The sequence below is a fragment of the Dromiciops gliroides genome, chromosome 4 (assembly GCF_019393635.1).
Source record: "Dromiciops gliroides isolate mDroGli1 chromosome 4, mDroGli1.pri, whole genome shotgun sequence".
NCBI classification, from domain to species: Eukaryota; Metazoa; Chordata; class Mammalia; order Microbiotheria; family Microbiotheriidae; genus Dromiciops; species Dromiciops gliroides.
Window position 1 is genome coordinate 352,743,831 of NC_057864.1, and position 17,302 is coordinate 352,761,132.

Below are 17,302 nucleotides of genomic sequence, written 5' to 3' on the forward strand. Positions count from 1 at the left end.
ATTAGAAAGCCAAATACTGAAGCTGAAACTTAAATACTTTGGCCACATAATAAGAAGATTGGATTCACTGCAAAAGACCCTGATTTTGGGAAAGATTGAAGGCAAAAGAGAAGGGAATAGCAGAGTATGAGATGTAGAGATAGTGTTATGGAATCAATGGATATAAGCTTGGACAGATTTTGGGAGATAGTGGATTCTAGAAGGACCCAGTGTGATGTGGCCATGAAAGAGTCAGACATGATTGAACAAATGAACAAGTCTGATAGTGCTATTAACCATGACTTTTCAAAATTCATTGACAATATCTTAACAGCAACATTCACCGATTTTTTTTTTCACTATGAGTAGATTGAATTCATTTAGGCCTGATACCATGAATTCTTGAAGGACACTTAGGTACTCTCATCATTTTATACCATTTGAGATTTTAATTGGTGTTTATCCATTGTTTAAATTCTACCACCCCCACTTTGAGCATCAGTACCATAGATGGGAAAAAAGAGAAGTATAATTTGGTTCTCAGAAGTTGAGTTTTTACTAGGATGAGAGAATTCTAAAGATAGTTGAAGCTGTCAGGAAGCTTCTTCAGTAACCAAGTGCTTCCTTTACTGCTTATTTAATGTCTCTATTCACCTGCCTCCTATAATCTCTGTTGCCTTAGGTTCTATGGGTATCCCTCTAGTTTGACCACCTTATTCAGTCTATTCTTAGAACTCCTGCAGATCTGCTGGGTTTTGAGCAGTTGCATTGACTTAGGAACACAAATCCTCCTCTGTCTCTTGATATTTCTGTAGTCTTTTTTCCTATTACTTATATGGCCTCTGGTTCATTGTTGCATAGTTCCCCATATTTTATGTAGGGCACACTTCCTCAGTCCTGGAATCTTCTACTTTTTTGGCCTATTGCCACCCAAAGTTCAAATGAACATAACCCAATCCTCAAACATGCTATTTTTACTACAATAATTAAAACATCATTTACCTCATCATAAAGGGATCTATTTCTAGAGGATGTATTATTTGAAATATTAATATACTGTTATAAAAATAGGAATTATGTCTTCCTTTAAAGTACATTGCCTAGTATCATAAGAAGTCATTTATGGTTTGACTTAGCAGCATCCTAGCCAATGAAGTCCTGTCTTTCAGGCTTATTTGTCCTGCTATTTCAGCATTAGCACATGATTGGTAAGTCTTTCCTATTTGTTTATGGTTAAAATACTTACCACCCCCCACCCTGAGATAATTGTATTCTATTGATACATGAGATGTGCCTGACAGTGTTCATATTCCATTTTTAGATTGCTTTGATCAAGAAATCTTTTGGGTTGCCATTATGCCTAATTCACACCTTCCCAATGTTTCAGTGATTGATTTAGACCTTTTTCCTTATCAAGGACATCAACAGGGTAAACTGGCAAAGGACCCAATCCTGTAACATATATTTGGATCTGTACTTAGTCATATAAAGGTTTCCCAACAGATAAGCCTGATATAATTTTCCAGACTCTACAAAGGAGCCCCAGGAAATCTGATTGGAAGTCTGAACCATAAAAATATTTAAGACATGGGTTTTTATTGTATGCAGCTGTACAAGGATTTCATACTGGAGCTCAACTGCTTTCACAAAGATGCCTGAGTTCCTTCCAGTCTGATAATGACATGTGAGTAATTGCTTGTTAACATTATGAGCATTTTAGCCTCTCTTCTGACACTATGAGGGCGACAACTGACAAGCTTTACTCTTGTCGCATAATAACCTGTAATGAAATGCAAAGTAGTCATTTAAGATCCCATTTTTTTCCTTAAAAGAGCAATTCTTTAAGTAGTATCCTAGATAAAGCTTTCTTCCCTCTTCCCAGAACATTTTAGTCTAAAGAAGGTTATTGTTCACTGGCTGAAGGTGGCAAGATTAATCATTCACTCATATGTTTAATTTGTTGTCTACATATGCCCAGTAATTGAACACTGAATGAATGAATTTTGAAAATATATGCTATTTTTTATCTATTGAGATTTTCCTTCTGTGACCTCTTTTCTGTATATGATTCACTACTGAGTCACACATAGAATTGTTATTCCATGGTGATAATGCATTTCCATTAATGGTTTTGAAAGCAAGAGCATAGATTAGTGATCTGCCTCTCCAGGGTCTGGGGCCTGGGCTATTCCCATAAGACAGAATGAAGCAAATGATTTGCAACAGGACTGAATTCATATAATTAGCCTTTTCATTATTTTTTTCTACCCTCTGATTCAACTGTTCTGAGGCAGTGTGCTTTAGTGGAGACTATGATGCAGTGGAAAGAGTAAAGGATTTGGAATTCAATGACTAGAGTTAAAAATCACAGTTCTGCTATCTCACCTGAGTGATCTTGGGTGAGTCACTTAATTTCTCTCTTCTGTGGTTACCTCATTGGGTAAATGGAAGGGGGAGGCAGAGTTAAACTAAATGATGTTTAAGGTTCCTTAACACTTAAACCCAGAGGTAAATGCAATAAACTTATGTATCATATTTCAATAAATCAATATATGCTAAATAAATATATTAACAATGAAACAAATGAAAATCTAGCTCATTGTATCAGTTTTTGTTGTTGGTGGTTTTTTTTTGTCAAGTGTCTGAGGCTGGATTTGAACTCAGGTCCTCCTGACTTCAAGGCTGGTGCTCTATCCACTGTACCAAGTAGCTGCCCCACATTGTATCAGTTTTAATTATCGTTTATTGGTTAAAGCAGAACGTCTCAATTTTTCTGCTCTTATCCCTGGAAAGCAACCTTCAATATTGTTATGAAGCATTTGTTTTAATAATTTGGTAAAATTTAATGTAGTATATATAATAGATTCAAGGAAGGTTTGAATTCAACAGTCTTCATTCACTCACAAATGTGACTTTCTAGATAGAAAGGGAGAAAAATTCTACATAAAGGGGACAGAATTTTCTTATGTTATTACTGGGTTACATAACTCAGATTTATGATTGGGTGTCTCTATATGGATCTTTTAGTAAATTGTAGCAGTTTTCTAACTGCTAAATGCATCACAAGGCTTAGGGACATTTACAATTTTATGCAATTTTTCTTGTCTTTTTGTATGTTTTGATTAGCTCTTTTGAAATGTCACAGTTTTTTGTTTTGTTTTGTTTTTGAGGATTACATTTGCCATCACTATAGACCAGGAGTCTTTAATGTAAACTTCTGGGGGTCTGGGATTTGTATAAGAAAAAGAAAGCTCATCCTTATTTCTGCTAAAAGCTAAGTGAAATTTGGCCTTTTCTTCAATTATAAATTAAAAAAACCAACACATTATTTTAAGAGAGGGTCTGTGGAATTCATTTGTTGCAAAAATATTTTACTTTATTTTATTTTATCAGCCAAGATCTGCTTTGTCATCTTCACATTCCAATCCCCCTCACTGATTGAGAAAAAAAGAAAAACAAAACTCATTATAAACATGTAGAGTCAATAAAAGCAAATTTCTACAGTATCTATGTCCAAAAAATTATTTGTCTCATTCTGCATTCTGAGTCATTCACTTATCTATCAGGAAGTGGATAGCATGTTTCATCACTTGGCCTTTGCAATCCTAGTTGGTCATTCAGTTGATAAGTTTATAGAGTGCTTACTATGTGCCAGGCACTGTACTAAGTGTTTTATAATTTTTTAACTTTTTTGATCCTCACAACAGCCCTGGAAGGCACATGCTATTATTACCTCTGTTTTATGGATGAGGAAATGGAGGCAGAGTTAAGTGACTTGCCCAGGGCAAGATAGTGTCTGAGTCTGGATTTGAAGTCAGGGCTTCCTGCCTGCAGGTCCAACTGTCTATCCACTGTGGAACCTAGATGCTCCTTTAGTATACCATTACATTTATATACCTTGACTTATTAATCCATTGGACAATTTATGGATAATCCCTAAAATCTCCATTCTTTGAAATCTCAAAAAGAGTTAGAAATATTTGTTTTGCTTATAACTAATTTCTCCCTTAATCTGTTCTTCCTTTAATTTCCCTTCCTCCTTTTCCCTTTCTTTCCTATTTTTTGAGTGAAAAATATTTCTGCACTGAATTCTCTCTCTCTCTCTCTCTCTCTCTCTCTCTCTCTCTCTCTCTCTCTCTCTCTCTCTCTCTCTCTCGCTCCTTTTTTTCTTTTGACCAGTTCATATGAGAGTGACGTTTATGTGTCTTACCTTTTCATCCTTGTGAGATAATTTCCCCTAACTTTCTTTTATCTTCCTTCACAGTACCTTCTTCTTCCCTGCTCTTTTCATTTTTAAGACCATAAATACATAAAAGAACCACTCCCATATTTTATCTGATTGGATGCCTTCTAGAACACTGATGATAGTACATTTGTATAAAAATAAAACATTTTGAATACTTTTTAAAACTCTTGTTTCATTTGTCCAGGAAGTCTAGTTGAATTTGTGCCCAAGCTAGGTTTTCCCTCCTTGGGACTCTTCACCTAGGTTTGTGTCTTGAAATTTGCTTTCACCATGATAGCTCATTATGGTGGGGTTCCTTTATTTGTTTGCTTATTCTTCTGTTCTTCTTTCTGATTTAGGATTTGATGTTCAGGTTAGATTCTGCCATATTTCTGGAGGGAAGGTCTGGACTGGTACTGTTACTACTTTCTTGGACTATTGAGTGTTGTGCTATTCCAGGATGTCAGGGTTAAGCTGGACATCTTCCAACTTTCAGTGCTTCCCAAAGAGGTCTGATTCAGGGTAAAGTCTGATTGCTAGCCCCCTTCCCCATACCAGCTTGAACTCTGCTACTTCCTGACCCAGGTTAGGATCTGAACATGAGTAGACTGCTATTAGTTTGTGCTTCTTTCAATATCTGGAAAGCTCTGTTCATTCAGAGTGGCAGAATTTTAGGCTCCTTTTTGGTCAGGGATTCCTGTGTTGGTAATTCCTCTATAGGGCTAGATGATAGAAGTGAGACCCTCTTCTGAGTAGGGGATGTGACCTATACACTTGTTGCTATTGCCACTGCCATCTGAAGACTTCCACATTGAAAAGTACATTGGCCAGTACACTGCCCAGAGCATCATTCCTAAGGAACAGAACTACCTTGTGCAAGTCCCCTTCTCAGTCCACCCTCAGGCAAAAAGATGAGAGTTTACACTTTTCCCAATTGCAGAATCCCAGCATGGTCTAGAGGCACCTGAGTTTGGTCATCTCCTGATATAGAGATTTTTCCATCTTAAAATTATTTTATTATTTTTCAGTTACAAATAAATATTATTTTTTTCAACTTTTTTATATGATTCTGAGTTCCAAAATTATCTCCCTCCCTCCCTTCTCTCCATCCTCCCCAAGACAGAAAGCAACCTGGTATAGGTTATCTATGTAAAATCATATTAAAAATATTTCTGAATTAGTTATGTTTTGAAAGAATCAGAACAAAAGGGAAAAATCTCAAAAAAAAAAGAAAGAAAAAAATAGAAACAGTATGATTCAATCTGCATTCAGACTCCACAGTTCTTTCTTCTGGATGTGGAAAGCATTTTCCATTATGAGTCCTGTGGAATTGTCTTGGGTCATTGTATTGTTGAGAAGAGTGAATCCTATCATGGTTGATCATCACACAATGTTGTTGATACTGGTTCTGCTTACTTTACTCAGCATCAGTCCACTTAAGTTGTTCCAGATTTTTTTTGAAATATGCCTGCCCCAAAGTAGAGCTTCTTTCTGAGAACTCGAGTGTCTGCAAACCTCACTGTCTCTCTCTCCCTATGGCTGAGATGGGCTTGAAAAATACTCACTTTAAAAAAAAAAATCCCCATATGGATTTAATCTGTTGTATTTCCTAAATATGTTTGGATAAGTTTTTGGTTGGGAGCTTATTGCACTGTTCCCTACTACTTGATGATCTGGGCTCTGCCCTGTACTATAGGTTTTAATAGACTGCCAAAGGAGTCCAGGACTCAAAAAGAATAAAACACCCATACTTTAGATATTCTCTCTCTGTGCTATGAACTGACTAAGAAAGTTCAATGTAGCAACACTCTTTTTAATCCATTGCTAGGAAAACTTTGGAAGTAAGGAATATTTGTCTTTCCCCCAGCCTTAGGCCCTCTCACAAATATTCCACTGCTTTCTTATTGTTCCTGATTACTCATGAGTAGTCATATTCCACATATTTCTTCCCTCCTTTCCTCTACTAATATTTTTTCCTATTCCCTCAGAGTTTCCTTTTCTATCTTTTAATAATGAAAAATACTGGGTTTTCATCAAATAAAACAACTCTTATCAATAGCATGGAGTAATGGATAGAAATGTAAGACTTAAAGCTTAGATGGTCTAAATTCACATACTGACCATATGACCCAGGGCAACTCATTGAACTTCTTGGTACTTTAAGCAATTATCTAAAATCAGAAGTTGAGGCAAAGGCAGTAACCTGCATTAGGCCAAGGAGTTTCCCCAGCCTGTATATCCCTATACCAATGAATTTCAAGTTGCCATCCACATGCCTGTCCCCCAAACAGTAAGTTATTGGATAGCCAATAAAATGATTCAAGCAGATGTTGTTAAGAAAGGTAAAATGTCTGCCTTGGAGGAAATTTTTAAAATAAATATTTTTATTTGTAGTTTTGAGTTCCAATTTTTATTTTTTCTTCCCTGCCTCTGCTCCTCCCTGAGGTAGTAAGTAATAAGATATGGGTAATATGTCTAAGATTATGTAAAACATTACCATATTATTTATTTTGGCCAAGAAAACTTGAATAAAAGAAAAAAAATGAATGAAAGTGAAAAATAGCATGCTTCAGTCTGTTCCATCAATATCAGTTCTTTCTTTGGAGGTGGATAGTGTGCTTCATTAATAGTCATTTGGGATTGTCTTGGATTATTGTATGGTTGAGAATAGTCATCATTCACAGTTCTTCATCAAACAATATTGCTGTCTCTGTGCACAACTTTCTCTTTCTCTTCTGCTCACTTCACTATTCATCAGTTCATACAAGTCTTTCCAAGCCTTTCTGAAATCATCCTGCTTGTTATTTCTTTTCTGTTTTTGTTACTTAGAATTTTATTTTTTCCAAATTACATGTAAAAACAAATTTTGACATCATTTAAAAAAAAAATTTGTGTTCCAACTTCTCTTTCTCCCTCCCTCCCCATCTCTCCTAAGAAATAAAGCAATTCAATATAAGTTATACATGAGTAGTCACGCAAAGATCTCCACATTAGCTAGGTTGTGAAGGAAAACAGACAAAAACAAAACTTCAGATTAAGGAACAATCAAAAATTATGCTTAAATCTGTTTTCTGATATCATCAGTTCTTTCTCTGTAGATGGATTGCAATTTACATAAGTCTTTCAGAGTTATCTTCGATCTTTGCATTGCTGAAAATGACCATCAATACTATTGCTGTTATTTTGTATATAGTACATTTCACTCTTCATCAGTTCATCTAGGTTTTCCCAGGTTCTTCTGATAGTATACTGTTCATCATTCATATAGTACTTTAAAGAGAGATTTCCTTACATTGAACCCATAAGTTTGATTATTGCAACGAGTAATAGATGACTTTTATATAGTACCTTAAACTTGACAAAAATTTTTCTTCACAATTGCATCCTGCTCACCATTTTTTGTTTCTGATAAAGTAACTAACAAAAATAATTATGTTTCAATCTGTATTCAAATACCATAAGTTCTCTCTGTAATGCTATTGCTTCATGTAAGGAACTGATGTTTCTTCATGAAGCCTGGGGGAGTGTGAGAACCAAGAAAACATGAGGTGACCTTTCTGAGATTTAGAAGGTCAGATTGGCATCACAGAAGTTGCCTCTATTCATAGACCACCTTTAAGTCATGTCAATCAATGGAATTGAATGCAACCAGCCAATTAGCTTGGAGCTATGTGTGGGGACCACTGTTTTTCCTGTTCAACAGAGGGCTTCCAGGGGAACTGAGTGAGATTCTTACCTTTTGGAAGCATGGGTGGTTAGGTGAAGGAGTTGTTTTTCTCTCTCTCCAGGCATACATTGAAGATAAGGTTTTTCCATTCTTTCAGAGACATGTGCTCTCTCTCTCTCTCTCTCTCTCTCTCTCTCTCTCTCTCTCTCTCTCTCTCCCTCTCTTACTTCTAATATACTTTAATAAATGCTTAAAAGCCTAAACTGTTGCTGAAGCTCCTAATTTATAAGGAATTCCTAGCTAGTCCCCCCTTCCCCTACCCACATGCACACGGGGGTGGGGGCAGGTAAGGATGCACACATTAGATTTTACTCATTACAATGGATTGCATTTTTTGTAAGACCTTTGGAGTTTTCTTGGATCATTGCATTGTTGAAAATAACTGAGTCATTCACAGAACATCTCACAATATTACTGTGATTTTGTATACAGTAGATTTCACTTTGCATCAGCTCATGCAGGTCCCTCCAGGTCTTTCTGATAGTATCCTGCTCATTATTATTTTTTTTTTGGTGTGGCAATTGGGGTTAAGTAGCTTGCCCAGGGTCACACAGCTAGTGAGTGTCAAGAATCTGAAGCTGGATTTGAACTCAGGTCCTCCTGAGTCCAGAGCTGTTGCTCTATCCACTGCACCATCTAGCTGCCCCTCATTATTTTTTTTATAGTATACTATATTTATATAGTACTTTAAAGAGAGATTTCCTTATAATGAACCCATAAGGTTGATTATTGCAACAGTAATAGATGACTTTCATATGGTACCTTAAACTTGACAAAGAATTTTCTTCACAATTTCCCAGCAAAATAAGTACCATACATTTTACCATCATCATCATCAATCAAGCATCATCCATCAATCCTCATCATTATCCTCAGTCAATCCTCATTATTGTCAATCAATCCTCCATGTTTCAATTCCCCTCATCATCAATCAGTCCTCACCACTTGTCATTTCTTGTAGCACAATAATATTCCATCACCATCATATACGATAGCTTGTTTAGCCATTCCCAACTTTATGGGAATTCCTTTGATTTCCATTTCTTAGCCACCACAAGCTATAAATATTTTTGTTCAAATTGGCCTTTTTCTCTTTTGGGGGATGTCTTTGGGATATAAACCTAGCAGTGGTATTGCTGGATCATAGGGTATGCACAGTTCTATAGCCCTTTGGGCAAAGTTCCTTGAGGAACTTATAATCTAATGGAGGAGACAACATGCAAACCACTAGGAACAAACTTCCTATAAACAGGATAGATCAGAAATAATCAGCAGACCAAAGGAATGAGAGTTAAGGGGATCATGTTGTTCAGTTGTCTCAGTTGTTTAACTCTTTGTGACTCCATTTGGGGTTTTCTTGGCAAAGATACTAGAGCAATTTGCTATTTCTTTGTCTAGAAATTTTACAGGTGAGGAACTGAGTTAACAGAGTTAAGTGATTTGTTCAGGATCACCCAGCTAGTTAGTTTCTGAGGGCAGATTTGAACTCAGGAAAATGAGTTTTCCTGGTGTCCATCCTGACACTCTATCCAATGTACGACCTAGCTGCTCCTTTACCTAGGTACAATATGTCTTAATCTTGTTAAAACCATTATTACCCCAGAACTGCCTAAAGGGTGACTCTTCTTTGGGAATTTTAGCATGGTGAGCCTTAGGTTGGATGGGACTTAAACCACACCAAGTAAGATTGACCCTACTATCAAAACTCCATTGATTTTCCTCTGTTGATCATTTAGAGTCATTCAGAATAATTCAAAGCCTTCCATTAAATAAGAATCAATAATTCTGCTCTTACTGGGAAATAAGTGTATCACTCCTTTTCAAAGTATTTCCTTTGATTGACAGTTTTGTAGGATTACTTCTTATCTTCTTGTTCTGAAAACAAAATATAGTCATTACCAATAACACGTATATATGGTGGTTTTATTTTTTACAAAGTTTTCCCCACTTCACTCCCAACCCCATTAAGGCTGTGAAAAAAGTCATTACAAGTATTGCTATTTCTGTTTTAAAGATGAAACAACACAGTAAGAGAGAGCTTAAATGACTTGTCCAGGGTCACTTAGCTAATGAGTGTTGGAACAGTGATTTTTTAGCCAGTGTCAACATTTATGAAATAATTTAGTGAACAATATGTGGAATATAATTGAGTGCTAAACAGATTCAGAGAAAGGTATTTCCTCAAGATTACTCAGACAGTAAGTAGTTGAACTGAGATCTGAACCCAGCACTATTGATTCCAAATAATAATAAACAATGTTTGTATAGTACTTTTAGCTTGGCAGAACACTTCACATATATTATCTTAGTGCTATATCCACTGCACCACACTGCTTCTCAAATCCATTCTTCTCCAAAACCTATAAAAGAAGTAGTGGAAAAATTATCAGGGGCAGCTAGGTGGTGCAGTGGATAAAGCACCAGTCCTGGAGTCAGGAGGACCTGAGTTCAAATCCAGCCTCAGAAACTTGACACTTGACTAGCTTTGTGACCCTGGGCAAGTCACTTGACCCCAATTGCTTCACAAAAACAACAACAACAACAACAACAACAACAACAACAACAAAACAAACACCAAAACAAAATAATTATCTTCATTTTGCAGATGAGAAAATTGGGGAGGGGTTCAGAGATATTACGTGATTTATCTTTTGTCATACAAGGAGGAGGGATCAGAACTAAGACTTTAACACAGGTGATCTGATTCTGGTTTCTGTGAACATGTTCTTCCTTGTCCAGTGCTCTTTGTACATACTTAACTGAAGCACCTATATATTGGCTATAGTGGTAGGGACTGAGAATATAAAGATAAAAATGAAAGAGTCTCTTCCAGAGAGCCAAATATGGACATTGAATGTAGTGCCAGACACGTTGCTAGCCTGTAATACTGAAAATGTCATATTTTCTCCTGTCAGTATTGGCATATGTGTGTTTGTATATGTATATACACATGTATATATTTGTATATATTTCCACATATACATATATGTTTGTGTATATATGTGTGTCAATGTACTATATGTGTATGGCCTATATACCAACCTATTCATTCCCTTAATCCAGATATTTATTCAATGTGAATGAAAATATCATATAGATAACCTTTAGAGCAAATTTACAGATAATCTTGCCTATGTAAATTAACCTGAGTATATGTTATGCTTCATTTAAAGCCAGATGACTGCATAAATGCATATGAAGTTAACTTGCTTTGTCATAATGCATCTGAAATACTCAGAACCTTATTATTTATAAAACAGATGTACAGAAGAGGAAGTAACCATAACCTTTTCCTAAGTGTATCCTGAAATATTGATCCCAAAGATGACTAGTGTAAAGGAAAAGGTGCTCAGGGTACCATGCATTAGCATGAATAATTCTATGATGCTTAGGTGATAGATGTGTACTTTTACGTAATATAAGTTTGGAATTTTTAAAAGCCAAAATTAAAGAATGCAGTTCACCTAGACTTTCTGATTGTAAAATATCCCTCCCTTGTTATGTTCACTGTCCCCTAGTCACATGTCAGTTTATGTGGGTTAGCAAACTTGTTTTTTATTGAACAAGAAAGTTCTTTCTCATTAATCATGTAGAGTTGAATATGATACTTTCAAGGTGAGGCATATTAAATAGACTTATCATTTTGTTGTCTCTTCATCAGATAGACTTTCTCAATCATTTATTTTTAAAATCACAGTTATTCCATTTGCACAGGTATTAGCTCTGGGGGACAACTAATCTGAGCATTCCTATTTCTGTAGTGTTTTTGTGATAGACCTCCAAGGTCTTTAGATATGTGAAGTACTTGTCAGGTACTTGCCTTCATTTAAGCTTTCCTAACTGATTAAATTTCTGGAAGTCTTAAACTGTCCCATTTGCTTTAGAGAAGGAGACTTGAAGGGTCAAACTAGATTCACCCTGAAGCTAACACCCTTAGATCTATAATCCACTCAGTAATCCCTCCCCAGCAAGCATATTACTAGAGTAGTCATCTCAAGGTGAATGATGATCTCTCTTCAAATTTTCTCAGTGTCTTGCCTGGCTTCCCTTTCCTTCTATCTCATTGATAGAGAAATATATCAAGAATTCATGATTTCATGGTTTTAGGAACTATATCTGTCATTTTTAATCTTATTATTTTGACAGAGGTTCAGACTTGGCTAGGGCAATACAACTGGCAAGCACCAAAGGATCTGAATTCACATTTTTCCTAGGTACAGGTCTTCTTGATTTCACTTCTAGTCCAACCATAGTCTCTAAAGCAGGAAACAAGTATCTCAGTGGGCAATAGAATGATCACTTAGGGGTTTTGATCAGAGGATAGAAAAATGAAATATGCCCTACCTTCCTTGTGACTGCCAATTGTGGCTTACCTCCAGCTCACCCAACCTTCCCTTTTATCCTTTTTCACTTGACACTTCCCTACACTGCCTCCTTCAACTACTAGTCTCCTTTGCTTATTAAAACTTCTATCTGAAAAACAAACAAACAAAAAAACCTCTATCTGGCTCAAAATGTAGATCTATCAAGGTAGTTATATCAATTCTATCAGCTACACAGTGAAAATTCCCTACTCTCCATCCAGTGTCCACACCCATTGCTTCCCAGATTGATTAAGAGCTATATACCACTCTGTGGATATAGTACATCCTGATAGTGATGATTGAATAAGAGTGATTTTCTTTCAGACAGATTTGAGAAGGCTAAGCAGGTATGGATAATATTTTATTTATGTTAAATGCACTCCTCTCTCAAACCTCAGTATTTTTGTCTAGAGTACCATCATCCTTCCAGTTACCTATGTTGGCACCCTTGATGTAACCCTCAGCACCTTCTCCTCAACTCTACTCCCCACTCTGTACCCAATTATGCAAGTCTTGCCAATTCCAACAGTATAGGATCTCTGGCATCCATTTCTTCTTTTCAAATTAGCCATAATTATTTGTCCAGATCTCTAATGAGGTTTCCCCTGGAGACCTCCTAGTTGCTTCCCCTGACTCAAATCTACCTTCAATCTACCCCATTCTTCACTCAGCAGGCAAATTGGCACTTTGAAAGTACAGAACTGACGCTCTCACTCCCCAGCCCAATAAACTTCATTGACTCCCTATTCATTCTACAATCAAATATTATTTCATCTTTATCTCAACTATTTTTAATCTCTACTTTTATGTAGAAATTTTTTTTTAGTGAGGCAATTGGGATTAAGTGTCTTGCCCAGGGTCACACAGCTAGTAAGTGTTAAGTATCTGAGGCCGGATTTGAACTCAGGTACTCCTGACTCCAGGGGCATTGCTCTATCCACTGCACCAGCTAGCTGCCCTAGAAATTCTTATAGCGTACATATTTATTAGTAAAATTACATATGCATATATCATAAATAAATAATATACATTTATCAATGGCACTTGCTCAATTTTTTTCCTAATCAACAAATTTAGAGACCATTGTACATTATGCCTAACTTTTATTGCATTTCATTTTCACAAATTGAAAGCAGTTATCTATTTATCTGTCTATCTCTAGAGGACTATTTTCTTTTTTCTTTTTTTATTTATTTAAAATTTTTTTAAATTATGAAAGTATTTTATTATTTCCCAGTTACATGTAGAGATAATTTTCAAATTTTTAAATAAGATTACTAGTTTCAATTTTTTCCCTCCCTCCCCTCCCTCTCCCCCTCCTCAAGACAACAAGTAATCTGATATAGGTTATATATGCACAATAACATTAAACATATTTCTGCATTAGTCATGTTATAAGAGAAGAATCAGAGCAAAAAGAAATAACCTCAAAGGCGAAAAACAGCACCAAAACCAAAAGAAATACTATGGTTTAATCTGCATCTATATTCCACAGTTCTTTTTTTTTCTGGATTTGGAGAGCCTTTTCCATCATGAGTCCTTTGGAACTATCTTGTACTGTTGTATTGCTGAGAAGAATCAAGTCTATCACAGTTGATCAACACATAATGTTGATGACATGGTGCATAATGTTATTCTGGTTCTGCTCATCTTGTTCATCATCATCTAGAGAACTACTTTCAATGTTATTAGCTTCTTTTGTAATCCTAAGTATTTTACTCTTAGGTATTTAAAAATATTATTTTGAGAGAGTAATCATAGGCTTTGCCAGATTGGAAAAAAGGTCCATGAGCCTTAAAAAGGTTAAGAAGTCATTTTACATACAAGATTTTTGAGGGCAGAGACTGACATTTTTTTAAAATACTGGTATCTTGGATGTTTAGGATAGTGCTTAATAAATGAACATAAAATTAAGCTTCACCCTCTCCTCTTGCATTTCAGAGTCTACTGTCATAAAATTTGGTATCTAGCTTTTAGAAACTGCACTTAATTTGACAAAAAAAAATCAATAGACAACAACTCTAAATCCCTAAATCATTTTTTCCACTTTATCTTGAAACTTAGAACAGGATGATATATTTATCACCCATCCAAATCCTTATTTCTTGCCAGCTTCTTAAGAAAACTATATTTGCTAAAACCAAATAAAAATGAACTGCCTAGGACTGGTTAATCAATTTAGAAGAGCATTTTGGTATTGGTATTAAGACGAGTGCTATGGGTTTCATCTTTCCATTGGTGGGCTTATTAATATAAAAAAAAACTAAACAAAATTCTGGTTAGAGATATACTTTGACATTGGGTCTCCTATGCAATCTGCAGTTAACTGATTGGGTGAGAAAAAGAAACTAGATGACTCAGCACAACTAGTTACTAATATTGGAAAAACAAGTTAAGTCTCTAAAGTAGTGCTGGTGGTTGGTTGATATCATCCCTTTATGGATGTGCAAAGGAGAAATAATTCTATCAAGCTAAGATTCTAGGTTTGATAAGCATGGAACTCTGGGTTTCAGCAAACAACAGATCATTTTTGTCAATTAGTTGCATAAAGAAGAGGGAGCCACCAAAAGACTTGCAAGAGCAACTTTTGATGAATATAGTGTAAAAATGTTCTTTGGACAGCTAAAACTGACAAAGTATCAGTGAAGCCTACATTCACAAATTGAATTCCACCTCTGAGAAATTATCTGAATAAAATAAAGAGATTTGCATTCTTAGAGGTTTTGATGGAGCTGTGATTTCAATGCTGTTGGAACTACTTTATTGATCACCTTGGGGCTTTCTTGGAGAATCTTTTGCTTTTGCTGCCTTCTGATACAAAGCCTTGCAGGCTGGCATCGGGTGTACCTGGTTAACCTCTGATTGACCAGGAAGATTTCTGGGTGGTTTATCTGTCTGCAGAGGCACTAGTTTTTCTAGAGGAGCTTCTTTCCTATTTCCCATGGATTTTTGGTTGTTTTTTTCTAGACTTCTGTAGTAGATGAAGTTACTTACTTTAGTTTTTTTAGTTTTGCAATGACATAACATTAGTAAAGCATCACAGTGCCTGACAAATAGTGGATACTATTTAAATGCTAGCTATGGCCATGCTGCTGCTGCTGTTGATATCTTTATCATATTCAGTTTTGTGCTTTTAAAATTGGCTTTCTGGAGTAAAAATGTGAAAGGAAGGATATTTGCCCCAATTTAAGCAACCATCTTGTTTTGAGATTCTCTTCTTCCTCCCCATCCCCCATCAGCTACTACCTATATGACCAGGTCATATAATCACTTTGGGTCTCAGTTTCCTCAAGTGCAAAATGAGGGGATTGGATTAGTGATCAAAAAGGTCCTTTATAGTTATAAATATATGATTCTATCATCCTGTGCTTTAGTTGAACCTCTAGAGGACAAATTCTTGTATTCACAGTTGCAAAAAAAAAAAATGTTTATTTTCTACAATTGTTTAATAGTCCCAAGAACATTTAATCTAAAAAAATAACAGAATACTATTAACTTGTGCGAGGAGTATCTTTATCTAAGATTCTTGGAAAATACATAAAGGACTTTATTATTATAATTACATATATTCAAATAAGGTTTTAAAGTTTCTACACATTATCCCATTTACTTCGTGCAATGACAGTCTGGTAGATGCATTATGGAACCAAGAGTGTTAATTATACAAACAGTTATCTTGATTTCTTTATGTCAGAAGTTTTTTTGGTATTTTGAACTTGAATTTCTTTCTTTGAAAAAAAAGTATGGTTCTTAATTAAGAATTTGTTATATTTTCTTAAGAATTTGCTCAATTTTTTTAAGTAATGTAGAAAATCCATGTTTTAAAGAAAAAAGGGAGGAGTCATAACACTGTTTGGTCAGGGATGCTGTTACCCCTTATCTTATACTTTTAAAAATACTTTTTGCATAGAAACAAAATTTTGGACCATTTGTCAAGGAATATTACAACTTCCCTTTACCCTAAAATTTTGGATTTAATACAGCATAGAAGAATGTAATTAGAGTTTTTTGAAGTCTCAGTTGTTAGGGCTGGTGCTCCTCTATCCCCTCATTCCATCTTTAGAAATATATAATGTCAGAGAAGAAATTAAGATTCCTTTACTTTGTGTCTGGTCTCTTTTAATTAGTGCCCTTGAAATAATTTCTCTGGTAGCTCTCCTTCATCAGAAGTAAAACATAGGTTCCTTCAACTTTTACCAATTTAGAAGATGTTGCTACCAACAAATTTCTAAAAATCCCATTTTACTTTTCACCATACAGGATATTACATGTCAACTTTTAAATACCATTACACATATTTTCAGCCAGACTTGGCTTCACATGACACTTCATTGAAGTGAGAAATGTAAGGCAAGAAAAGGCTTATATCCTCTTTGCATACCAAGTATACAATTATCTGAATCACTTAAGATGTAAATTAATCCATTGGAGGGTGCAACTGAATGAGTTGCATTTTATTGGAAAGTTTCACACAATTTATTTGAAAGAAAAGATGGTAAAGTGAAAGAGAGAGACATGCATTTTTATAGTACATATCACCTAAGGGCTGAGATAGCATATATACTTTGGAAATTACACTCTTGAGGCTGTAATTTGAAGTCTATCATATCAATGGCATTTCCAGTGAGTGTCAGCTAGGATAAGTGGGCTTACAAAATTAGCGAACTCTCTTGGAATTTCTCTGCAATTGCTTTCTATTGTATCATGCCAGTAGTATTCATAGAGGATATATTGAGAATGAAGGATCACAGTGGGTTCCGCTCTCACCCCTAGCTAGATGTTGGAAGTTCAATTCTCACAGCCAGTCATGGATTTACACCAAATCCTGAGATTGCAGTGTAGTGATTGCAGGTGTTACATTTTTACATGAGGTGTTATGCGAAGTCCCTTCTGTCTGCCTCCAAAAGGAAGTTAAGATTCTGTGAAACTTGCTTAATAGAACTGCAGATAGCTTCCCACAGTTATCAGCACCCTCTCTTTAGGAATGAATATTCAAAGATTGAGCTA